This window comes from Protopterus annectens, chromosome 5.part0 (genome assembly GCF_019279795.1).
Source record: "Protopterus annectens isolate FY-2018-M chromosome 5.part0, PAN1.0, whole genome shotgun sequence".
In the NCBI taxonomy this organism is placed as follows: domain Eukaryota; kingdom Metazoa; phylum Chordata; order Ceratodontiformes; family Protopteridae; genus Protopterus; species Protopterus annectens.
In genome coordinates, this window is record NC_056735.1 from 339,132,901 (window position 1) to 339,145,394 (window position 12,494).

Below are 12,494 nucleotides of genomic sequence, written 5' to 3' on the forward strand. Positions count from 1 at the left end.
TCACAGCTCATTCTACTACTTATCCCCATAATGTATGACAATCTAGAAAAATAGTGAAATAAATAAAATTAATACATAAATAAAGGGGTGATGAGCAAAATGTATACATAATCAAAATGCAGTGCTCACTTTTTCTTTCTGATGATCCACACTTAAAAATGTTTTGTGTGATGCTCCACTCAAAACATACGGAATTTTGTGAGAAAATGTTAATTCAGACAATACAAGTTAAAAGAGTTGAGAAATCCATGCCTCTAAATAAGTTCAGATGACACCAGTATAGGGGCCAAGCAACATATTAACAAGGAAGGAGGGGATGATATGCTGAGAAGTGCAGTTCCATTGCACTGCAGTACTCTGATGATGCTGGTTTCATAAACTGTGTATCATGGAGGAGATGGGGGTATTTGCACACTCACTCTATTCTTGGAGAACAATACTAATGCAATAGAGCAAGACAGTGCATGTGGTCATGTTCCATTGTGCTTACATCTTTGTGAACTGCTGAAGGCTTTGATATGCCCATATGCTATGCATTATCTCTGATCTGCTGTATATCAATAACCAGGAAAAGTACTGGTGTAAACAGTAAAAGGCTGGCAATTCCATTTCTAAATAATGGATCTGTCCATACTTTGTATTTATTTATTTATTGTTTTATTAATTTGTTTATTTACATTTATTGAAATTTGTTTACAAGGAAAGCCAATGGGCAAAGGATCCTTTGTCAGTGGAGATCTGGGGAGTAACACTCCCTAAAAGATAAAATACATAGAATGAAAATAATTTAAAGCAAGTTCAAAACAGTTACATAGTAGTATAAAATGAACATATTACATGAGTACTAAGTTAAATGATTTCAAACAGTTACAGCATTTCAAGGTTCTAGCAGTTAATCAAAATCATTTTACAAGTGAAATAAACAGAATGAAATGGAGACAGAAAAAGTCACCAAATGTATAAAACTTTCCCAAAACTATGTAATGCCTACATTAATATGTTCCTCTTGTTGGAGATGGCAAGAGAAAATTGTATAGGTAAAGGTAGGTAAGAGTAGTGCAGTACAGATACTCTGTTTTAAGTGAGGTCTTATGGGTAGGGGGGAAGAGTAGACAGAGAAGCTGAAGGGGAAGAAGGAGACCGAATGTGACTAGAAGAAAGAGGTACGTAGGATAAATAGGTAAGTGAGAGAAACAAAAGAGAGAGATTATAGAATAGATAGAATAGAGTGATTAGGAATATAAAGGGGAGGAATTTCTAACCTGTTGTGGAGGAGTAGCAGAGAGCCAAGAACTGGAAATGTGCATGTTAATGCAAACTGGAATGAATAGAGGTTGGGTAAAGATCTATCTGTGGGTAGAATAGAGTTTCATGACCTGGCCACAAAGTTTGTCTATAAGCTGTGCCAAACAGATTTTTGCTGTTTGTAAACAACAAGGAGTTACTTGCTGTTAGATCATAGGAGTCATATGGGAAACAGTTTTGAAGAGGAGTACAGAGAGTTAGACAGGTAGGTTTATGTATTAATTTGCAAGTTACTATTAGATGACTATTTTAGGTAATGGGGTAGTTCCACCCAATTTAGTACCTTAAGTTCAGATCATTGATTGCACTGATGAGTTATGATGGCTGCAATTTGTGCAACCTTTTATGCATTATTCTAATTTAGTTTTTAGGCAGGTTTGAATTTATGTAACAATAAGTGCCCCAAATATGAGTGAAGAATCTGAGTATGGCATGGATTGACTGCAAAAAAGCATTTGACAATTTCCAATATTCATGGATAAAAAGTGTTTAAAATGTATAAGATACACCCTACACTGATTGATTACATTACAGTGTCCATAAAACAGTGGCAAACCACTTTGCAATTAAGCCGTGATAAAGGACAAATTATTATTCCATGGTTAAAAATTCAAAGGGGGATATTCCAAGGTGACTCTCTGTCACAACTGCTATTCTTTCTTGCCCTTAACCCATTAAGGTGTCTACTTAACAGATTAGACCATGGCTATAATTTGCCACCTAGAAAACAACAAAGTGTAAAGACTTCTTACCTTGTCTGTCAATGATTTAAAACTGCATAACTCATCAGATGAGGAACTGAAAGCACAACTGCAAGTAGTCAAAACTTTTTCAGATGATATAAGAATGTCATTTGGTCTTGATAAATCTGCAAAAACAACCTTTAAAGGAGGAAAGCTGCAGCGACAAGAAAACATCAGTTTGGGACAAGAATGTGATATACAAGAACTTGAGCAAGACAGAGTGTATACATATTTGGGAACTGATGAAGGATCAACAATAAAACATGAAGTTATGCAAATAAAACTTAGCAAGGAATGTTTTAGAACTCTTAAATTAATTCTCAAAACAGAGTTGACATCTATGAACAGAATTCAAGCTATAAACCAATTTTCTCTTCCTGTCCTAACTTACAGTTTTGGAGTGATTGACTGGACCCAAAATGTATTTTATAGATTAGATAGTAAAGCAAGAAGGATGCTTCATGCTCATCAAATGTTTTATAAAAATATGTGCATACCATATTCCCCATTCCTCAGGAGGTATGGGCCTCCTTGAAATTGATTACATGTATAGATCTGCAATCGTGGGACTGCACACATATCTGCTGACCTCACAAGACCCAAATGTTGTGAAAGTTTTGAATTATGAGAAGAATAAATCTAAGATGACTTCCCTGCTTTGTCTAGCAGAAGCATATAGGTGTCAAGCAGGAATGGAAATCAAACCAGGAGTAGATAAAAATCAGGCAGCAAATGAATGTGCCAATAAAACAAAAGAAAACATTTAAGGTGAAGGATCAGATGAGAAGGCAAGAAATGTGGAAAATGCATAAATATAGTTGCAAGTATAGAAAACTCCTGGAAGAACCTCATGTAGACCAGGAATGAATGCAGGAATAGATAAGGAGAGGCGGATTTAAACCAAAAAATGAAAGGTTAATATTGGCGGTCCAAGATAGTGAGCTATGCACATGTTGACTTACAAAGTCCATTGAACATGTAGTAGAAACATAAATGTAGGTTTTGTAAAACAGAATTGGAAACAGTCGCATACCTTGTTACTGGTTGTGACATACTAATGGCAGAAGGACTGTATACTGAAAGGCATAATAATGTGGCAAGACTGTTGCACTGGGGATTGTGCAAACATTATGGTACTGAAGTGGCTGAAAAACACTGGAAATGTGAGCCACAAAGCACCATAGAAAATGAAGTCTATATCACATGGGATCATCCATTGCCAGTTGTTCAAAAGATAGATATGAGAAAGCCAGATATAGCGGTCCATGAAAAGGAGACAAAAGTAGTATTGATCGCTGAAATCATCACACCCAGTGACTACAGTGTCTTGCGTACAGAGAGACACAAAGTCATAACATATCAGGATTTGCAGGCAGAAACAAGAGCAATGTGGAAGAAAGATACCCAGACAGTTCCAATAGTAGTTGATACCCAGACAGTTCCAATAGTAGTAGGAGCAATGGGTCTTATAAAAAAGAATCTACAATGGTATTTAGATATGTTAGCAACACATGTAACTCCATACAAATTACAGAAAGAGTCATTACTGGGCACATTGTGGGTGCTGGCTGACATCAAAGATTGAAACGATACTAATTTCATGAACTTTAATCGTACTTCGACTTAAGAATGGGGTCCATTCTTGTCATAGCATTAGAAACCCAAAAGATTTGGAAAAATTTAAAAGAATGACAGTATGAGATAGGTGTTAGGTAAGGTTAGTTTGGTGGACTTTGTGTGGAAGTTCATAGTTCTGCAGAGCATACCCAGTTTCTGATGTTTAACACTATTGTGAATGTGAAGATCAAATTTGAGGTTATCATTTACAATCTTTATTAGCAATTCTCGATAGGAGACAACTTTGGCTTCTGTATTGTCCATACAATTGATTTTAAATGTTATTTTTTCTTGGCTATAAGATTTAAGGAAAAACAGGAGTAATTTAACTTTTTTTTTGGATTAAGCAGTAGTTAGGCATTTTGGAGTCAGTTTTCAATAGAGCTAAGGCTTTTTGTGTTATTTGATAAAGATATGATAGGCTGATAGAGGACAATGGGAGAGCAGCATTGTGTATGTGTTGTATAAGCGGAGCTTGTTAGGAAGCAATATAGAGATTGCCGGTGAAGATGCTGAACAAGAGAGGACTAAAATAGAATCTTGAGTACACCTGTGGGGACTGGTAGTGAAGGAGACACGGTGCAGTGTGTAAATAAATCATGAATCCCTAGGGTGGAGTGTAATAGGACTAGGCAAGACAAAGGTAGTAGGAGTTTATCATATGATACTGTGCTGAAGGTTGTAGACAAGTCTAGGAACAAGGATGAGGCAACCTATCTCTTGTTCCTAGCTTTGTTGATTGTATCCATGAAGGATAAAAAAAAAACAGTGGTGCTGTGGACTGGGTAAAACACATGTTGAGCTGGGGTCAAGAGATGTTCTAGCAGGAGGTAATGAAAGCCTTATATATGTACACATTTTTCAGTATTTTTATAGAGGGGCTAGACTAGCAATGCACCTGAAAGTTGGATAATTCTTTGCTATTGCCACATTTGTGGAGTTGGATAATGTGTTTTTTTTTCCCCAGAGAGAAGTGACATATGATTCTTGTATTGACCTATTTACTAGTATTGGACTGGGTTGGCAATGGCACGTGCAGCTGTCTTAAGGTAATCTGGAAGCGACACAGGATTCTTATCCTCCTTCTCCTTATATTATAACGAAACTCCTATGTTTTTTACTACTAGTGACTGATGATACTTTCTCTATATGTATTATTATTTTTTCTTTCATCACTTGTTGATACTGGCACAATAATGCTGATTATTTTATTTCCATTTTTACCACTCTGAATTCATCTGGCAACCAACTAAATTCCTGCTTTTATGTCTATATTCTGTATATGTTACTGTAATCAAACGAACTAAATTCCCGAGTTATGTATATATTCTGTATATATTGCTGTAACCACTATGTGTAACACTGTTTCTACTTCTGTACCAATTAATGTTTAATTTTTTTTCTGAATCTAGGTTCTTATCGGAGCTTTTCTCCATGGGCCTCCACCGAAAATGTGCTCTTTTAGGCCCAGTGGACTTTCCCGGTAAACAAATGCAATAAATAAATAAATAAAATAAAATAAATTGCATTGACTTATTTACTAGTTTGAAGACTGGGTAGACAATGACATGTGCTGGTATCTTAAGGTAATCTGTTAGCGACACAAGATTCTTGTAATGACCTATTTACTAGTATGGAGACTGGGTAGAATATTGCATGTGCAACTATCTTAAGGTGATCTACTGGGATGTTATCAACAGAGGGTGAGCATGGTTTGATCTTTAAATGTAATTGTTTTATGTATGATGTGCTCGTAGTCCTTAAGGCAATGATAGATGCAGTAGTAGGAGAGAAATGGGGCGAGTCAGGAGTGGTAGAAGCGGGGCCCTTGGTGAAGTTAGTGATGCTGTCTATAAAGTAAGAATTAAACTTAAAATTAGCCAAGGGGCATGGATGGATTTTATTATTTTTCTTCTAAGGAGTGCAAAGCTGTGTAGGGTATCTAGGAATATTATATTAAATACAATGGCATCATCATCCAGGGGTACTGTTTCATGGCCGGTTGATAATTTTTAAGGTAGTTCTAAAAGTATCTGAGTTGAAATTAGAGAGATTATGGATCATTTTATAGAGGTGTTGGTTTGTCCAATGCATATGAAGTCTGTTAGCATAAGTTGGTTGAGAGTCACTTAGGAAATCTGGAAGTATACTTGAGGAGATGCATTTGCCAGGTTCAGAGACCATTACCCAGTCCAGTATACTGCCCTTAACTTCAGATTTAATATACCATGTAGGAGAGAAATGAGTTGTATGAGACCAAATAGATTACTAATCTAGGTAAATAAGTTAGAGATAATAGTTTGCCAGTCAATATTTACATCTTGTATTTTTGTTTTTATTTGGGATAGTTATCATATACCCAGTAAAGGATGCTTTCTACTAAGTATATTATTTCCAAAAGGGGTGCAGAAATCAATGATACATAGCTGTTTATGGTTATCTACCTTAAGAAAAGAATTAAGTATTTCTGTATTATGGAATTTAGATAATGTTGTTGCTACAGCAATAGAATTTGTAGAAGATGGAGTATAGAATAAATACTCCACCAGTTTTTTTTAGTGGTCGATCAGAAATAATAATATAGTAGCTAAGATGTAATATTACTGTATCATTTATGTTGGATTTTATCCAGGTTTCTGTAATAAGTGAAATATATGTTGTGTAATGGGCAAATGTTCTGTAGCCTTGTTAAAAATGCTGTGTGTATTCATAGAGACTAAGTTCAGTGCTTTGGCTAGGGGAAGAGGATGTCATGGCTCTGGGGTGGAAGGAGATGTGATTGGAAGTTAATAAGAGTGGTGTGATGATGAAATAACCTGGCATGGGTGTACCATTTAAAATGATGGGACCTGCTAGAGCGAATCCCAAAACACAGAGACTGAATGGCTGAAAAAATGGACTTACACATACTAAATTTGGGTTTTCAATTTCTTCGAACATTCCCTTTTCACAAAAATATGATGATCTTGGAGTTATCATATATATACATATATATGTTCTGGAGGGAGTGGTCTTCTTGCCTCTACATTGGGGCAGGGGGTTTGCATTGGGCTTGATCTGCTGGAGAGAAGAATGATGTTTGAGTTTCTCTCTTCTTCTGCTTTTTCAATTTTTTTTCTGAATGTCATCACTTGGCATTTCTACTGCTGACATTCCAATAGGGAACCAAGTTTGAGTATATGTCTCCACATCATGGAATCTTTTGAGAGTATAGCAAGGATAGATGTGTTATTTATTAAGGTAATTTTTATTTTTTGCATTGCTTTGGGATGGCTTGAGGTAGAGTAAACAATCCTGTATCTGCAGTTTAGAGTGGGAGAGTTATTAAATAGGTAGGGTGCAATTAAAGTTGAGGCGTGGCAGTTTGGTTAGTAACTTATTTTATCCCTTGTGCTAGAAATGACCGCGGGTGAGATAGTGACTCAGTAAGTTATAAGGTGGCATAGTAGTAAGAGGAAAAATAGGCAAATTTATGAACAGCATGTTTGCAACAGCAGCTCTAAGGTTAGTACAGGAATTAGTACCAATGGAGTGATGTTTGATGTGAATCGTAAAGGTCGCTTAATTAGGTAGAGCACATGGTAGAAATGAGTAGAACATAAGGTAGAGCAGGTTGAGGAGATTATGTTTAATAAATAAGACAGAAAGAACAGAAGGTGATGTTAAATAGAAGGAAAGAGAGAGCAAACAGAAAGTTAGTATATGCTGGGGTGCAGAGATAGAAGTGGGTGGCTGAAGATAAGCAGAAAAGAGTGTCTGAGAAAAGAGTGTCAAGGTCATTGTCCAGTAAGCTAGTTAGATAGCAGAGATGAGAATAAGTCCAGAGTAAGTATGTGTTAGTATTTTTAAAAGGAAGGGAATAGTGGTAGCAATTCGGAAAGGATTGTGATGGGAAGGGGAAGGAATTGTGATAAGATAGTGGAGTATGTGGAGACGTTAGATGCGTTATGGGATTGGTAGAATGAAGATTGTGGGGGAAGGGGTTAGGAAAGAGACAGTGATGTATTTGGTCAAGATACTAGTTATCTTATGGGAGTGGTAGAATGTGTTGGAGTGATCAGCTGGTACAGTGGATAGGGATGGAAATATGGCTAGTATAAATGAAGGGAAGGAGAGGTGGGTGGAAAATGGGGAAAGAGTAGTAGAGTGCAGTGAGCATGAATGAGGCCAGGGTGAATGAAGCAAGTTCCAAACCCTTTAGGCTAGATACACAGCCAGAAACAATCAGCTTAAAAGAAAATTCCAGAAACAATTTTAAGAGAAAATTCCTAAGGAGCTGCTGGTAAGTTCACACTGATTCTCAAGGGGAAGTGTATTCTATAATTAACTGTTTGTATATTTGTTAATGCTTACTCTGCAGATGACTACTTATAGCTGTCAGTAAAACAAAGTACTTATTCTTGGGAACTAATACATGGTATGGGAGGGGGTGCACTGCCTCCAGCCAAGTCACAGTATGGTCATATCGAATAATATTTCAAAGAGTGTGAATTTATGGGCTACATAGCGCATAGTAAGCAATTATTAGATAACAATATATGACCTTTCAGTTGTTATAAAAGAATCAGTTTGCATGTGATGTATTTTAAAAATAAATCACCATATAGAAAAGGTTCATATATCACTTCTTGTTAGTAAAATAAAGTAATAGTGCAATGGATTGCATTAATATAAGAAGTGTTAGCCAGTAGGGGAGAGATTGTGTTGCTGTTTGTTGCTCAATTTGCCTTCAAATCAATAATTGTGTGAGTGCTGACTTTGCAATGCTCTATAAATTGTTACAAGCGTATTTGTGACAGATGGTGGAGGAGATGGTGCAAGGCATTTACTACATACTATATTGACTAGCCAGTGTGGAGAGCAGTTCAGCTTATTAAAAAATGGTCACATTTTATACTCAGTAAAAAGTTTCAGTGCTTTAAAAGTTGCAAGCCATGCTTTGTTTAAATAAATAACAATAATGCTTTATGCATGCCTTGAGTTCTAAGATAAGCAAGGTGTGGAAAAGCTGAAACTCAATATACAATTTCCTTTAAATAAAAACAGAGGTAAAAAGACAGACTGCTTTTGGATACATGCATTACAACTGCTAAGAGTTGCTAAAAAATAAAATTTGTAAGACATGGCAATAAGAGTTTATTCATCATAGCAATGGAATTTGGTGTTTTGTTAGAAATACTCCCTTAAGAAGTTTTTTTTTTATTTTTTATTTTTTTACTGATGACAGAGAAGAAACTAAAAGTATACAGTCTATGAGGCAGCTGTGAATAGCTCAACAATGGCCCATCAGTGCACATGAAAGAAAATGCATTTTGCTGCAGGAAAAAGATATGCAGATCTTTGTCCACCTTATTATGCTGGAGCTTGGTTGCATGTCTCATGTTTGCTCAGGTTTATTTGCTCAATGCTTAATACGTTGATGCAATTTAACTCAAGATTATTGAGTTCATTTTCCTATCTGAGATAACAGCATCTTGCAGAAAGAACTAGCATTGCTTTTGTTTGCTTTTAATAATATTCTTTTTTCTGAGTTACAGCAAGATTTCTGCCCCAACACCTGCAAATCATTTAGCTTCCTCACAAAAAAGGCATGTCTCAATTGCTTTCCTACATGGGCATTAAAACCAAGATCTGGGCAAGAGTTGTCTGAAGGGGGGCATCACAGAGGCAGCATTAAAGTGTTTAGTATTCACTGGCATCCTGGCAAGGAAGATGAATATTATGGCATAACTCTCCTGAGTGGGCAAAAAAGAGAGTCTGTGTCATTACAGCTGCCCATAGTGCTCTCGCATGTGAGCGCACCTCCCTGCACATCCACACCTATCAACTTCATTACTCAAGAACCAGGAACAAAGCCAAAAGTAAAGAAGGGCAAAGCCCAAAATAAGAGATAATTTATAATTATAAGTCTAATTCAATTAAAAACATATCATAACGACATATTTTACATTGACTTGCAAGTTCTAAAGAAAATGAGGCATGAAACTCTAATGACTTGCATCATTTACTTGCTCTTTAATGCAGACTGCATATCTGGCTCCACTGTGGTTTGCCAAGGTGCATTTCCCAGACAAGCTAGAATGCAGATGGATGTGCTCATATACTGAATATACCACAAGAGAAATTCACTGAACCGCTGTACCCTGAAAGGTGCTGCAATGTGAAAACTACAGTATTAAGGCATACCTCTTGCCCCTGAGAGATATGCATGGGAGGGTTCACTACTCCTCCCTTTACTCACCACAATGTGTAGGAGGTGGTACTCAAACCCACATCATCTGGTCTATAGGTGGCAAAGAATTCTCTCTCCCATACAAGATGGAGGGGGTCTGCTGTCTTTGCAGTTGGCTGATATATGTAGAAATGCAGCAAGGAAAGCACCATCGCTACCATAACTCTCAATAGTCCCTGATATTGCAGAAAATAGCTTATTCTGCCTCATTTTTCTGCCATGACCCTTTTAAGTTCTTTGATAATTTGAGAAAATAATGAAGAATATAATCAGTCAATACTGCCAGACTTGTTCAGTTATTTATTTATTTATGTATTAACTTGGTTAGGAATTAACTGACATGGATGTTTTTCAGACTCGACCTAGGAGCACTGTTTAACAAAGTGATTTGCAGAGACTCTCATAGTAGGCAAACAAAGGTTGAGAGGCAGCTACTGCAGATTTCTGACAGTGCCCACTTTTTTTCGTGGACATACTGCAACCCTCATAGCATGGTAGGGCATCTGCACACAAGTGATAAAAGCCTGTATCATAATACAGAATCATAATTCATATTGAGTAAAGAATGTGTGTGGATAAAACTCTGTTGTCTTGTTAACTTTTAACAGAACTATGGCAATAATTAACAATCATCTCCAATTTTGGCCCTTTATTCTCTCGCTTGTTTTAGTTTGTCCAGAACTGTTGTGCAATAAAATTGAGAAGTGTGATCCTTATCACATAGCATCATACCTTTCGGCTAACTTGCTCAAAAATTTTGTGCAAAGTAAAAATACTGCTGAGATGAAGGAACAAAATTGAGAGCCCTGGCAATTTTTATGCATGTAAAAATGTCATTTTTTATTTGAATAAATATGTTTGATAACCAGGGAAGATTGGTGGTCTACAGGGACCTATTCATAGGGAAGCCAGGAGAACTGTCCACTTAATGGACTTGGCTTAATGTTACAAAGGAAAAAAATGGAGGCTGAGGAAAACAAACCTTTTATAACAGGAAACAAAACATTACTCCTCTGCACAAACAGGCTGGGAGATGACCTTGAAAGACTGGACATGCTCAAGATTTACATAGGACAAAACAAAAACAGGAGGTAAAATAATAAACAGTTGCATGATATGTATGGTGGACATTTAGCCACAGCAGGGATCCACAGAATCCATGTGAACAGCAGCTTGCACAGCCACCCTGTGCTTGTGATACTCCCGTATTCCTTTAGTGACTAATTGGCATACAATAGATTGATTTGTTTTGCTGTTGCCCCCCCCCCCCCTTTGTCACCACTTCCCACATGGTAAATCTTTCTCCTGCCTTGCAATCACCTCCACCCTCCTCATCATTCATTGTGTTGCTCTCTTCTTCCAATCATGCAGTTTAGTTTAGTTCTCCAGCTTTTTATTTGGCTAAAGAAACTCAGTCATTTGAAGAATTGACAGTTGTCTCCATGGAATAGTAGAACATTCTGTGTATTCTTGTACTGATATGACACTCAGAGCTGCAGTTGCCTATGCATTTTTGGACTGCTCTGAAGAAAAAAACGCATGTAACTGCATATAAGCTCATGGTACATTGCATTACTGATTCATGAAACTTGTTAGAGTTTTACATGATCTCAGTCTGCAAGTTTAACATTCTCCACAATCTGTACTTATTCTTAATGTAAGCTTTACATTATACTTAGAAAGCACTGAATCTTGATTCCACTTACCTGGTCTGTAAAGTTTTCGAAATGCCCAAAATCATTATCAGTAGTGAGTTCCTTGCTGTTTATGCCTTTTATATGTTGCATTTTTGTCAGCCACATCCTCTAAACCGTAGCAGCTTAGTTTTGGGGAATCACTGGAATGCCCTAAGAGGACATTAAAAGAACTACTTTCAAGCTTGAGTGTTGTAAAAACAGTCCTACACACTAACTATCATAACTGTCCCAAACTTAGAATTCTGAAAGTATAGAGATACTCTGATGGCTGCTTTACAACTAGTTACCATGCAGCAGAAACTTATTTTTGCATGCTTTCGGGAAGAGATTGATTCTTAAGACTAAATAAAATAATTGTAGATTGTGGTGAGTCACAGTTCACTCTGCTTTAATTGCACACTAAGAAGTACTGCTGTAACTTTTTAATGGCACTACCACATGCCTCTAAACCCTCATGCACATTTTGTGCAACACTAGAGATGCAGTCTGAGCAGGCTTATACTGCATTATTGCCCTATTCTCATGGATGGGAACATGTCATGAAGATACTGTCACTGTTCATCCAAGCAACAAGTCTATACTGGGGTGAGCTAATTATAAAGTTGTATTTAGTCACATCTGTCATAAAAGAACCAATACATCTACAACAACTGGAAAGGCTGCAGAAATACCTCACAAAGAGGATTACCAGCCTCAAACAGATGCCCTACGCAGACCGTCTCAAAAAACTCCAGCTTTACTCCGTCGCATATCGCCTACTCAGAGGTGATCTCTGCCTACCATACAAAGCTATGGCAAACCCAGAGCTGTTGGACATGCTCCACTTAAAGAAATCCCAATCCCTCTGAGCTACACGCTCTAGGGACCTAAACCTTGTCACCACAATAAACAGAACATGCC